Source organism: Oncorhynchus kisutch, linkage group LG12 (assembly GCF_002021735.2).
Source record: "Oncorhynchus kisutch isolate 150728-3 linkage group LG12, Okis_V2, whole genome shotgun sequence".
NCBI classification, from domain to species: domain Eukaryota; kingdom Metazoa; phylum Chordata; class Actinopteri; order Salmoniformes; family Salmonidae; genus Oncorhynchus; species Oncorhynchus kisutch.
The window spans coordinates 16,785,000-16,799,708 of NC_034185.2; the positions used below are offsets into that span (position 1 = coordinate 16,785,000).

Consider the following 14,709-nt stretch of genomic DNA (forward strand, 5'->3'; position numbering starts at 1 on the left):
AGATTGCGGATGATTAACTCTATTGTTGGATATCCTAACTCTGGCTGGATTCCAATAGGAATTACCCAACACTTTGCAAGCCAGCATAATGTGAATTTCGGCCTGATGTGGCCTGTAAACCAGGAGATTCCTAACACCACGGTGTTAGGGTATAACTAGGCCCTCAAAGAAAGGCCTTATGACATATGTGATGTATTGTCATGAAGGCTAATGGAACCATTTCATAGAGGGTTCCAGGAAGAAACCTCCAAAGAGAAAAGGGTTCTTGGTAGAACCCTTCAGACGGTTCTAGGAAGAACCTCCCGAATAGTGCAGCGGTCTAAGGTACTTCATCATAGTGCTAGAGGCGTCACTACAGACCCGGGTTCGATCCCGGGCTGTATCACAACCGGCCATGATCGGCAGTCCCATAGGGCGGCGCACAATTGGCCCAGCGTTGTATGGGTTAGGGGAGGGTTTGGCTGGGGGCCTTTACAAGTAGACCATCATTGTAAATAAGAATGTGTTCTTAACTGACTTGCCTAGTTAAATAAAGGTTAAATAAAAATAACCTTAAGATGATAAAATGGGTCTTGGTAGAACCATAAACAAATAGTTCACATCTACTACTAAACTACAGTGCTGATAACTAATGATATTTCCATGGACTTCACTTGTAATTCGAGGGAAAAAGCCATTGCATATCAGTCTGAGGGTCTTCTGAGAGCTCCATGAGGATGGCCTTGTCATGAAACCACTTTCTATGGTAATGGCTGCCAGGCAGACGGTGGTGTGTCATGTACTCCTTCAGATTATTGTGTTGAACAGAACAGTTGTTTGAAAGTGTAAGAAATTGTGAGTCTCTACCACCCTCTGGTGGGGGTTGTATATACACTTCCATGGTTATTCAACCCTAGACCAATACAACAAAAACAGAATGCAAATAATGATGCATACATATCACACTATCTGATGGGGGAGGTGATAGTTACATATCGGGATATTATTTTTGACGACATATCGTTTCGCTTTGTGCTAGTTGGCTGTACCTGCAACAAAATTCCAGTATTTTTCCTTCATAGCTTGTTCTCCATCTTCTTTCTACAGAGGGAGCCAATTTATTTTCACAACTTTTTTTTCCATGACTGATCAAAACTTTTGCAGGGCTCTCTTGTCCTTTTGCAGGGCTCTCTTGTCCTTTTGCAGGGCTCTCTTGTCCTTTTGCAGGGCTCTCTTGTCCTTTTGCACCAAGACACATGATGAGAAATATGTTTGGAACATCCAATAGCAATACATATAGAATCCTGAGAGTCGCAATACATATAGAATCCTCAGAATCACAATGCATATAGAATCCTGAGAATCACAATACGTATAGAATCCTGAGAATCGCAATACACATGGAATCCTGAGAATCACAATATATGTAGAATCCTGAGAATCACAATACATATAGAATCCTGAGAATCACAATACATATAGAATCCTGAGAATCACAATACGTATAGAATCCTGAGAATCGCAATACACATGGAATCCTGAGAATCACAATATATGTAGAATCCTGAGAATCACAATACATATAGAATCCTGAGAATCACAATACATATAGAATCCTGAGAATCGCAATACATATAGAATCCTGAGAATCGCAATACATATAGTATTTGCACCTAAGTATCGTGATAGTTTCGTATTGTGCGGTCCCTGGCAAATCCCAGACCTACTTACTATCTGTTAAAATAATATATGAATGCATCTGCATCAATCATCATAATAAACTGATAAGCGAAACCTGGACATTTAAATATGTACCTTCCAACCATCATGCTCACAATAAAATAATTTGTCATGTGACACAAAGGTCGCAACATAGCCTTGGCATACTGTCTGGAGATCGGCTTGTCCTGGCAAGAATAAAATCACAAGTGAAGCGGAAATTCAACAACTCTTGGAGGACAGTGGACGACAAAAAAAGTGCTTATGTTGTTGTTAAAAGTAAGACAAGATAGCAAGGTAGCGCTAGTGTTCCCTTCCATGTGCAACAATAAAATCATATGCATAAATCAAGTAACTTTCCAACACTACCTAATTAATTTAGTTTAAATCCAAGTGAAATCTAAGAGCTGTGTTCTTACCACCAGACCATCCATGGTGGTGGCAGTCCATGAGGTGACCCAGCTGTTCTGAGGGTGGCAGTCCACGAGGGTGACCCAGCTGTTCTGAGGGTGGCAGTTCACGAGGGTGACCCAGCTGTTCTGAGGGTGGCAGTTCACAAGGGTGACCCAGCTGTTCTGAGGATGGCAGTCCATGAGGTGACCCAGCTGTTCTGAGGGTGGCAGTCCATGAGGGTGACCCAGCTGTTCTGAGGGTGGCAGTCCATGAGGGTGACCCAGCTGTTCTGAGGGTGGCAGTCCATGAGGGTGACCCAGCTGTTCTGAGGGTGGCAGTCCATGAGGGTGATCAGCTATTCTGAGGGTGGCAGTTCATGAGGGTGACCCAGCTGTTCTGAGGGTGGCAGTCCATGAGGGTGACCCAGCTGTTCTGAGGGTGGCAGTTCATGAGGGTGACCCAGCTGTTCTGAGGGTGGCAGTTCATGAGGGTGACCCAGCTGTTCTGAGGGTGGCAGTTCATGAGGGTGACCCAGCTGTTCTGAGGGTGGCAGTTCTAATGACACGTCAGTAGGATGGAGAGGTTCATGTGCCTGAACTAGAGCACTGCTACATGACACAGTCAATCTATGGGCCTGAACAAATACTATGAAAAACATACAAGCAGATAAACACAAAATGCTGAATAATAATAAGAAACATAAAAATATAAATGAAACAATACAATATAGTGTGTATATGCTGCCATGAAGTTGGAAAATATGCAGAAAGAAACCAGAAACTAAGCTTATATCTATCTAAATGGCATGGCACAATGACCTAACTATGGAATAATTACCAAACCTTGATAAAGAAATGAACAAAAAATAACAAAAAAATGTGCTCACACCTCCATAGTTGTGAACATATTGTAGTAGCCTAGAGAATCCAAGCAGGTGCAACAGGCTGAACACCGTAGTCATTTTGATCAGACACGTAATTTGAACTCCAGCCAGGTCTGTGGAGGAGATATGTTTGAATGACACTTGCAGCCTGAAACAGACAGCTCTATAAGCCATGGCTGTACACACACCGTTCAGCCTGTGGGAGGCACTGGCAGCATGTTTAACTTATCAGAGAAGCAGTTATCAACTGCATTTAGAAAAGGATACAACATTTCAGAGCTAATATTTAAAAACAAAAACGTTTCAAGATAATAGTTGAGTATTATTAACACATTGGAGGGCATCCATGGAGGGTTTAATAATACCAACAACATTGCAACATCAAAACCTGAAAGAATCAGGGGGAATGTAGGGTACATACCCCACTGGTCATTAGGCAGTAATCCACTTGTGCAACAGCCAGAGGGTCTGGAATTAATCACGTTTTCTGATAGTGGTTCCTGACTTTTCTAAGGTCCAAAATGGCAGTCTGAAAAACACAAGAAAGGAACTTATCTCATGCTGATTTAAAATAGGCTCTCTCTCATAATGTACTTCAACAAAATGTGTCTACAACAACAGAAAGACGTTTCAAGTTTGAAAGTTTATTCACCACGTGCACAGGATACAACAGGTGTAAAACAGTACAGGGAAATTCTTACCTTCCGAGCTCTTTCCAACAATGCAGTGATAGTAATAATAATATTGAATTTTTTTTTTTTTTTTTTAAACAGACAAGAAACATGAGAAAGCAAGAAGAACAAAAACACCTGACAGTATACAAATGTACTTACCTGTTTCCTCATAGGTGTAACCAATATGAAAATTAAGGGCAAGGTCAACCTAGCTCAAAATTCAGTCCATTTTTACATTGTAGTCAAGCCAGTGGATATTTATTTGATTCTCGCTCACACCAAGAGGAATGGAAACAACCACGTTAATGACAGTCACAATGATCATTATCACAAGCCAGTATTTCGTATGAAATGAAAAGCAACTGAACCTTAGAAATCATGACAATGAAAAATAGTAGCCATTTTAATTATTTGCCAGTATTTGGTTATATGTAATTTCCTACCAAATTTCAAATTTTATGTACAGATGTAAAATCTTAAATTGATCACTATTTTGATGCTGATCATTTGGATATTATAACTTGTAGTCTATTTCAGTTTTTAAAAGGCTTCTATAAAGTTTGTAATTTACACTTTGACATTTAAGACTTGATTCACCCTAATGAAAAATATATCAACCCCTGCAAAAACATCTATTCATTTTAATCCACATATTATTTCACATTTCCTGTTGCTACAGGATTATGTTCCTACTGTATCAAACTAGCTAAAATTAAGATCCTACATCTGTATTGCTGCCAGAAAAAAAATACCTGTAGCTATACATTTTGATTTTGGTTGCTGGCCCACTTGGAAAAGACTGGATTTGGTATGAGTTAGCAGTACTGTTGTAGCTACTAGTAGTCCGTGTTGCCAGCTTAGCGACTTTATCGCTATATTTAGCGAGTATTCAGACCCCTCTAGCGACACATTTTCAAAAAAGCGACTAGCACAAATCTAGCAACTTTTTTTTGGTGTTATTGGAGACTTTTGGAGACTGACGTGAAAGCACGTATCGTTCTTACTGTTCTCAACGAGCAGCGGGTGCTGCAGCGGGTGCTGCAGCGGGTGCTGCAGCGGGTGCTGCAGCGGGTGCTGCAGCGGGTGCTGCAGCGGGTGCTGCCGTGGGCCCCACCGCCGTCCCAAAGCCTCACAGGTGGCCCAGACCTCACGCAGCAGTCCCTCCCAGCTGCAGCCAGAGTAGATGTTCACCCCTCCCTGTCCAGACTGCAAATGAATCGCGCATGCGGGAAGCCGCTGTTGGCTGATGTAAATGTAAAAAAATTAACTAAAAAACAAAACACACAACAACAACAAAAAAAAGTAAAAAAGTAACTCCGCCAGTGTCTCTTTTGGGTCACTTTTGCCGGTCCCAAGCCCGGATAAAGGAGGAGGGTTGGAATTGTGACATAAAAAAACAAGAATCGACAGAAGAAAGTTCATTTGTAGTTCTAAACATATTTAGGGTGTTTTTGTCTCACTTTTTTGTCTCTCCCACAACGTTATTCCTCTCTCCTACAGCGTCCATCACAATTACATGCACATGGTCAATTATGCAAATTAGGTGATGACGTCAGTTGGCGACTTTTAGGACAGCCTATAGCTACTTTCCTTACGGTGGAGTTGGCAACACTGCTAGTAGTATCATGTCACCAAATAAAATAGGCAGGCTGGCAGGCTGGCTGGCAGGCTGGCAGGCTGGCTGGCAGGCTGGCAGGCTGGCTGGCAGGCTGGCAGGCTGGCTGGCAGGCTGGCAGGCTGGCTGGCAGGCTGGCAGGCAGGCTGGCAGGCTGGCAGGCAGGCTGGCAGGCAGGCTGGCAGGCAGGCAGGCAGGCAGGCAGGCAGGCTGGCAGGCTGGCAGGCAGGCTGGCAGGCAGGCAGGCTGGCAGGCTGGCAGGCAGGCAGGCAGGCTGGCAGGCAGGCAGGTGTAACGTGATATTAGCTAAACCTATTACGATTTACCTGAATGTACTGTAAGGGTATATGACCCCATACTCTTGTTCCACAGCCCTGCTTATCTCTTTTGTCGACAGCACATTTTCTCCCATAACATTTTAATGGTAGCTTTGCTGAGTTGTCAAGAAAATGTGTACCGTTTTGGTGCAGGAAACTCACTGGTAGTAGGCCTACTGCTGGTTGATCGCCTGTGGTTGAGGTTTCATTTTTCCAAACATGATCTGACGTTACTCTATGTTTCAAGATACTGCGTGGACAAGGGTTGTTGGTGTTCATTTTGCTATCATTTGAAACGCTCTGACTAAGTGTAACGTTATCATGTGTTTCTCCCATATCTGCAACAGTTCAAATCAAATGTTATTTGTCACATGCTGCGCCGGACAGCTTGCCGTAAAATGCTTAGTTACAAGCCCTTATTAGCCAACAATGCAGTTCAAGGAATACAGTTAAGAAAATATTTTTAAAAATAAATTAAATAAAAAAATACAAAGTAATACAATAAAATAACATTAATGAGGCTATATACAGTGGGGACCGGTACCGAGTCAGTGTGCGGGGTTACAGGTTAATTAGGTAGTTTGTACATGTAGGTGGGGGTAAAGTGACTGCATAGATAAGACAGTGAGTAGCAGTATTGTAAAAACAAAAGGGGATCTATGTTACTAGTCCAAGTGGGCATTTGATTAATCGAAAGAATGGCGCCAGAGGAGATAACTGACGTTTTACGGTGTCCTAACCAATTGCTGTTGTGTGTTTTTTCGCGATATTTGTAACTTATTTTGTACATAATGTTTTTGCCACCGTCTTAACACGTATTTTTTAAATAAAAACTGCATTGTTTGTTGGTTAAGGGCTTGTAAGTAAGCATTTCACTGTAAGCTCTACACATGTTGTATTCGGCGCATGTGACAAATACATTTGATTTGATTAATTGTTCAGCAGTTCCACTGCGAAGACTGTCAAAATGTTCCCAAAACCGAGAACTTTCTGGGCTGGTCTAGCGCCAGCTAAACATGAACAAAACCCCTTTTAAAATAAGCAGGTAGCTAGCTAATGAACTTTAAAACCAGTTTACCAGCAGATAACCTTCCGATCTGTCCCCTTTTCTTGATGATTTATTTTCATATTTTTTTTGGGCGTCTCGTTTGATCACTGGCAGAAATGACACTTAAGGGTTTATCATACTTCAAAACATGTATTGTAAGGACGGAGATAATGGTGTCCATTGAGAGGGCAAGAACAAGACGTACTGTATGTTAGGAGAAGTACTATATTATCATAAGGAGACATATACTTGGAATATAGAGGAGGAATGGAGGGAAAAAGAGAGGTAGAGTAGGTCGGAGAGAGGGAGGAAGAGGGTGATTTTGAGTCGGGTAAAAATGGCGGGGGAAAAGGGAGATAGTTTGTCGAAGAAGAATGGTAGAAAGTGTAAGCAGAGTGAGCCGTACGCTGGATCGAGAAATGGAAGTTAATGAGGGCGAATTATCAGAGGTGGCCTTCGCCTCTCCCGACCTTCGCCTCTCCCGAGTCTGTACGGGAGTAGCAGCGATGGGACAAGACTGTAACTACCATTTGAATATCACTACCAATTGAATATCAATATGGTTTGTTGAGATCGGTGTGGAAGAACATGACTGGCCTGCACAGAGCCCTGACCTCAACCCAGGAGATTTCATGTCAGAAGAGTTACAGGGTATGTTCAGTGGTGTCCCGTCATTTCAGTCTGTTGGCCTGAGGTAGGACTAGATAGGTTTAAATAGTGGAATAGGGTGGTGGGTTTTTAATGAGTGTAGGGTTAGATGGTAGGGTATTTGTTTATTTTATATTTTTAATTTCCCATGCAAAGTATATGGGAGTTATACTCCAGTCCTGTTGGTGGCGGTAATGCAACATTTATTGGATACCAACCTCATCGAGACAAAACGTTTATGCCTACATCCATCCACAGATAGAACACAGCAGTCTCCTAGAACAGTGGTTCCCAACCAGGGGTACTAGTACTTGGCCTATCCACAGAGGGTACTTGAGAAGACTCATGAGACCATAGTTACTGGTAAAATGCACATGAGGGGGTACTTCAGGGGTACTCCAGGCAGAGCAAAATTCAGTTGGTGGTACACTAAATAAAAAAGGTTGGGAACCACTGTTCTAGAATATTGGACCATTGGCTTTCATACTTTTCGAATTCTCGCAGAGCTCAAGCAATCTCTCTAACTATCAACACATTGAAATGAATAGAGGATGTGTACCGGGAGACGAGTTGGTTGGGAGGTACGTTTTCGTGCTGATGGTGGTCACATTCGGATGCCGAACTATCACGTCCTAGTGATTTACGCTTTACGCGGGTAACGCAACTTCCGCGAACATGGTGCTGTCACAGAATCACTGGATAGAACAATGGTTAGTTATTGAACATGTTTGGTGCCTCCACAGATGCATTTATTTACAGGTCGCTAACTTAACATCGGCTTTCAAACCCAATCGAATATCAAAGACAGTGGCCACTGTCATTATTTTCAGGATTTTCTGTAATTAGGAGATCTGACGAAAGTCCGATTTTTCTGATTGAAGCACTGACTGTAGCTAACTATAGCATGTCCCCAACCTGCCAAATGTACACCTGAAATGTCTCTACAAGCAATTCAAATGTATTATAATGTTGCACGTACACCAGCTTCTGTGTATGCCTACTGGTAGAAAATGTTGCAGAGATTCTTTGATGGTAGAAATAAAATGTATTTTAATAGGTAAAGAATACGCTAAATGTAAACGTGAAAGGGCTTTATATTCACTGAACACACATGGATAATAACATTTATCCATATTCAAACGTTGTATTTGGACCTGCAGTCATTGTGTGTGCAGGAAGTGCAAGCGGTCAAGTACAGTCATGTCTCAATTTCATTTTAGATTCAAGCCCAGGACTGCTCAGAGAATGACAGAGAAGCTGTGAGGAAAAAGGAGATCTGAAGAACACAGATAATTCCATGTAAAGGCTTTGAGCCTCAGTGGCAGTAGGCCAAGGCCACACACTGAGGGAAACAACAGTAATAATGTCATGCAATTATAAGATAATGGTTGGCTGCTGGCAGGAGAAAATGTTTTGCTGTAGCCAGGTTGGATGAACTAGAATAGTATTTATTATACCTCTTAGTTTATTATACCTCTTAGTTGTTCCCTATGAACTGAATAACCAAATTAAACCCCCTAGTCAAGATGGCATTGAAAATGTTATTGCTGAATTGTAAAACTTCTTGGTGAGCAAGAATCCAAGATTCAAATAGTTGCTTAATTAAATATCTTCATAAAGAACCGAAACAAAAGAGACGTACAAACTTAGTATTTATGTAGTGGTGTAAATAGGGCTATAAAGACAACATTTTCTGTTACTGAATAGGTGAATTTCAAATTGAAACTGATAGAATTGGCTGACTCAACCATGTTTTTCCTTCCCTTAATTCCTCCATGTTTAGCTGGGGTCATTAAAGATACCAAATGCTTAGGAACAAGAACTCACTAAGTTACATTTCCATGTAATGCCTTAAGGGTGTGCAGAATGTCAATATACCACAGTGCTACTGTAAGTAAAACTATAAACTAAAATGCTATGCAGTATATATGCACTCCCTGGAAAATGAAATACAGAGTGTAGACAGAAAGAATATCTAAAAAAAAAGATTTAGGATGTGCTTTTTACTGCTTTGATACATTGCATGCATGGGCACTGCATAGTAAGTCAGTATTGTTGTTTTCTGTCATAGTGGAACATCTAGAATTCTATTTCCATGGGAACATCAGCCCTCACAGATAATTCTCTTGACACTGTAGAGGTGTGGTGGTTGCAGTCCATTACCCCAATCCTGTTCACTGTGAAGAACATTTCCATTGGGACATTCACTTCCATGCACTAAAAGAGTTGATGGCCGTTGTTTGTTTTCATGCCTTCTTGCTAAACGTGATGTAATTCATCCAGAATAATGAACAGGTAATGTCTTCTCAAAGGCGTAATCATCCGTTTACTTTTGTGGAGGTGCTTGATGTGCATCCTATGGATTGAGAGATTTTTGTGCAAACAACTATTACAAACCAATTACAGTACTAGTAATGTAGCCTGTTAATACCAAAGACAGCTATAATACTCATTTTGTTTTCCCTACGTATTGAGAGTAAGTGATAGGGGGGGGTCTAAAGCCACTGAAGAGATGTAACTGAGGGAGGGGGGGGGACTAAAGCCACTGAAGAGATGTATCTGAGGGAGGGGGGGGGGGACTAAAGCCACTGAAGAGATGTATCTGAGGGAGGGGGGGACTAAAGCCACTGAAGAGATGTATCTGAGGGAGGAGGGGGGGACTAAAGCCACTGAAGAGATGTATCTGAGGGAGGAGGGGGGGACTAAAGCCACTGAAGAGATGTATCTGAGGGAGGGGGGGACTAAAGCCAATGAAGAGATGTATCTGAGGGAAGGGGGGACTAAAGCCACTGAAGAGATGTATCTGAGGGAGGGGGGGTGACTAAAGCCACTGAAGAGATGTATCTGAGGGAGGAGGGGGGGACTAAAGCCACTGAAGAGATGTATCTGAGGGAGGGGGGGTGACTAAAGCCACTGAAGAGATGTATCTGAGGGAGGAGGGGGGGACTAAAGCCACTGAAGAGATGTATCTGAGGGAGGGGGGGACTAAAGCCAATGAAGAGATGTATCTGAGGGAGGAGGGGGGGACTAAAGCTACTGAAGAGATGTATCTGAGGGAGGGGGGGATTAAAGCCACTGAAGAGATGTATCTGAGGGAGGGGGGGACTAAAGCCACTGAAGAGATGTATCTGAGGGAGGGGGGGACTAAAGCCACTGAAGAGATGTATCTGAGGGAGGAGGGGGGGACTAAAGCTACTGAAGAGATGTATCTGAGGGAGGGGGGGACTAAAGCCACTGAAGAGATGTATCTGAGGGAGGGGGGGACTAAAGCCACTGAAGAGATGTATCTGAGGGAGGGGGGGACTAAAGCCACTGAAGAGATGTATCTGAGGGAGGGGGGGACTAAAGCCACTGAAGAGATGTATCTGAGGGAGGGGGGGACTAAAGCCACTGAGAGATGTATCTGGGGGAGGGATTAAAGCCACTGAAGAGATGTATCTGAGGGAGGGGGGGGGACTAAAGCCACTGAAGAGATGTATCTGAGGGAGGGGGGGGGGGGGGACTAAAGCCACTGAAGAGATGTATCTGGGGGAGGGGGGGGGGGGACTAAAGCCACTGAAGAGATGTATCTGAGGGGGGGGGGGGGGACTAAAGCCACTGAAGAGATGTATCTGAGGGAGGGGGGGGGGTCTAAAGCCACTGAAGAGATGGATCTGGGGGGGGGGGGGGACTAAAGCCACTGAAGAGATGTTTCTGGGGGAGGGAGGTATTAAAGCCACTGAAGAGATGTATTTGGGTGAGGGGGGGACTAAAGCCACTGAAGAGATGTATCTGAGGGGGGGGGGGACTAAAGCCACTGAAGAGATGTATCTGAGGGGAGGCGGGGGGGACTAAAGCCACTGAAGTGATGTATCTGAGGGAGGGGGGTCTAAAGCCACTGAAGAGTTGTATCTGAGGGGGGGGGGGGGGGTACTAAAGCCACTGAAGAGATGTATCTGAGGGTGGGGGGGGGGGACTAAAGCCACTGAAGAGATGTATCTGAGGGAGGGGGGGGGATTAAAGCCACTGAAGAGATGTATCTGAGGGAGGAGGGGGGGGGGATTAAAGCCACTGAAGAGATGTGTCTGGGATGGGGGGACTAAAGCCACTGAAGATATGTGTCTGGGAGGGGGGGACTAAATGTACCCTTGTGGCACAAAATGAGGGTCATTTGCCATTTCACCCAGCAAAATTATGAACATAAACACTGTGTGTGTGTGTGTGTGTGTGTGTGTGTGTGTGTGTGTGTGTGTGTGTGTGTGTGTGTGTGTGTGTGTGTGTGTGTGTGTGTGTGTGTGTGTGTGTGTGTGTGTGTGTGTGTGTGTGTGTCACAGTGCTCAGCTGTGTGTGCATTGGGCTAATTTGATGCCTGATTGAACCCACTCTAAGAGTATGTAGATTTTCGCTTGGACAAGCCTGACTCCCAGTCCCAGCAGAGCCCACTGCCTGACAGTCCTCCTATTATCTGGAGGTGTTGGAAGTCAGAGCACGGACAGACAACAAAGAGCAGCATTAACGGAAGGGAAGATCAAGTTTTACAGAATCTGATTATGTGCATGTTTTCTGATCGGGGAAACTGGGAGAGTCAAGCTATTAAAGCCACTAGGAAAGAAGAGGAAAATAGATGTTTTAATTTACATCCTTTTGTCATGTTATCAAATGTCAAAAGAATGCATTATTTAAAATGAAATAAAAAGATATGTTTCAGTATTTTCACTTACGATATATTTACATTCTTTTATAGAGAAAAAGCAACAACTTCAGTTGTTTTGCACAGTAACAGGCGTTTGCTTTGTTGCCACTTGTGGACTGAAGACAGCACTGTGCATACTAAGTCCCTTTACACATCCATTGTTGGAGAGAGAGAGAGAGAGGCAGACTACACTCTTGGGGAAAAAGTGGTGCTATCTAGAACCTAAAAGGGATATTCGGTTGTCCCCATAGGAGAACCCTTTGAAGTATCTTAGTTGGTTCCAGGTAGAATCATTTTGGCTCCAAGTAGAACTGTTTTGGGATCCATGTAGAACTCTTTCCACAGAGGGTTCTACATGGAAGCTAAAATGGTTCTACCTGGAAACAAAAAGGGTTTTTACCTAGAACCAAAAAGGGCACTCCTATAGGGACAGCCAAACAAGCGTTCTGTAATCTTTTTTCAAAGAGTATAGAATATTGCAATCATGATGTTTTGTTGCAGTTATGCATGTTCCATTTATCTTCATTGTAGTAAGCAACACTCTCAGTCTGACATCCATTATGGAACAAGTTGACAGCTGAACAAATCATTTTGGAGCAATTAACAATCAAAAACATACTAAAGTTGAACTGACTTGTGGATTGACAATCATGTGGAAACATGCGTTTTAATGAGAACCTGATATCCACAGTAAATTCACTCATTAATAAAGTTATGTCCTGAATCATAATAAAACAAGCCATTCTCAAAGACAAAAAAGTATTATATAAACCATATTTTATCAACAAGTGCACATGACCTCTTTTAAAATGCGAAGCATAAGCATTATCAGGTACATTTCTTTTTAACCTTATTCTCAAATCTAGATATTTGTATTCCATGTTGAAAACATGAACATCGATAAGAGAGCACAGTAAAGTCTTGGTTCTCTGAGACATCAACTGTACTTGGACTTTCCTCTGATCACAGGCAGAACCAAATTTATGAACATTGCTTGGGAAAGTCTTTGTGAACTTTGTGAAAATAAACACTACAATTATTTCACCTTTTCCCAGTGGAGCCCTTGTAGTTATTTTTGTTATCTTCCATACAAGTAAGAAAAACTGAGCATAATACAATTGAAGTTGGAAGTTTACATACACCTTAGCCAAATACAATTAAACTCAGTTTTTCACAATTCCTAAAATTTTATCCTTGTAAAAATTCTGTCTTAAGTCAGTTAGGATCCCCACATTATTTTAAGAATGTGAAATGTCAGAATAATAGTAGAGAGAATGATTTATTTCAGCTTTTTCTTTCATCACATTCCCAGTGGGTCAAAAGTTTACATACTCAATTAGTATTTGGTAGCATTGCCTTTACATTGTTTAACTTGGGTCAAACGTTTCGGGTAGCCTTCCACAAGCTTCCCACAATAAGTTGGGTGAATTTTGGCCCATTCCTCCTGTCAGAGCTGGTGTAACTGAGTCAGGTTTGTAGGCCTCCTTGCTCGCGCACACTTTTCCGTTCTGCCCACACATTTTTTATCGGATTGAGGTCAGGGCTTTGTGATGGCCACTCCAATAACTTGACTTTGTTGTCCTTAAGCCATTTGTCCATAACTTTGGAAGTATGTTTGGGGTCATTGTCCATTTGGAAGACCCTTTTCTCCAAAAAGTACTATCTTTGTCCCCCTTAAGCAAAGAGGCACTGAGTTTCAAGGTAGGCCTTGAAATACATCCACAGGTACACCTCCAATTGACTCAAATGATGTCAATTAGCCTATCAGAAGCTTCTAAAGCCATGACATCATTTTCTGGAATTTTCCAAGCCATTTAAAGACACAATCAACTTAGTGTATGTAAACTTCTGACCCACTGGAATTGTGATACAGTGAATTATAAGTGAAATAATCTGTCGGGAAACAATTGTTGGAAAAATGACTTGTGTCATGCACAAAGTAGATGTCCTAACTGACTTGCAAAAACTATAGTTTGTTAACAAGAAATTTGTGTAGTGGTTGGAAAATGAGTTTTAATGACTCCAAGCTAAGTGTATGTAAACTTCTAACTTCAACTGTATGTGCTGACATGTGAGGCAAACACACAACACATTTAAAAAAAAAATCTGAAATCGCTGGAGAAAGGTAGCCACAATGTCTGTTTTCCAAAACAAGAGCAGCCCTGCCATCTAGACCTACTCATGCCTGAGATCAATGTTCTATGTTCTACTCAGCACATTATTTTCAACTCAATATTTTATATAAAAAAATCTAAGTAAATCATTGTTGCCTGAAGGGGTCCTAAAATTCATAATAAAATAGCCAAATGATCCATGGTATGGCGATCTTAAAACAACTCCATATGTCAGCTTTCAACCACAGGATTATGTATTCATTGTAACCAACTTTCAACATAGACAAACCTTGTATAAAATATGTTGAATTTGTACCTTTTGAAATAACATCAGATCTTCAATGTTTATAAAAAATCAACTATAGTCTGGGCAGCACCTCCTACTGGACAGTTGATCTATCAACGGCTATTCATTTGGTCTCCCATCCTGGGTTTTAACCAAGCCAAGCCATGCTTAGCTTTGATGTTTGACACTGACTACTACCAATGTGCTACCGTGAAAATGATTATTGGGAGAACTCTTAATAACGACATATATTCAAGGTTGCTAGCAAAGTCGTTCCCAAGGGTAGGTTTAACAGAGCAAATGAGATGTAACCTTACTTTATAAGTCATATACAGTGCCGTCGGAAAGTTTTCAGACCCCT

The 14,709-nt window shown here is 42.2% G+C and overlaps 1 long non-coding RNA gene across 2 annotated transcripts; it reads right to left on the reverse strand.

Annotated features, from left to right (window-relative positions):
* Window positions 1-716: 716 nt before the first annotated feature.
* Window positions 717-4,961, reverse strand: LOC116376505 (uncharacterized). Of its 2 annotated transcripts, XR_004211877.1 has the most exons (4): window positions 4,653-4,961; window positions 3,396-3,503; window positions 2,980-3,087; window positions 717-2,736 (listed from the first exon to the last, which is right to left on the reverse strand). It is a non-coding gene; the product is annotated as an uncharacterized LOC116376505 (long non-coding RNA). The 2 variants fall into 2 exon arrangements; XR_004211878.1 differs by having other exon boundaries at window positions 717-3,087.
* Between the last annotated feature and the right edge of the window lie 9,748 nt (window positions 4,962-14,709).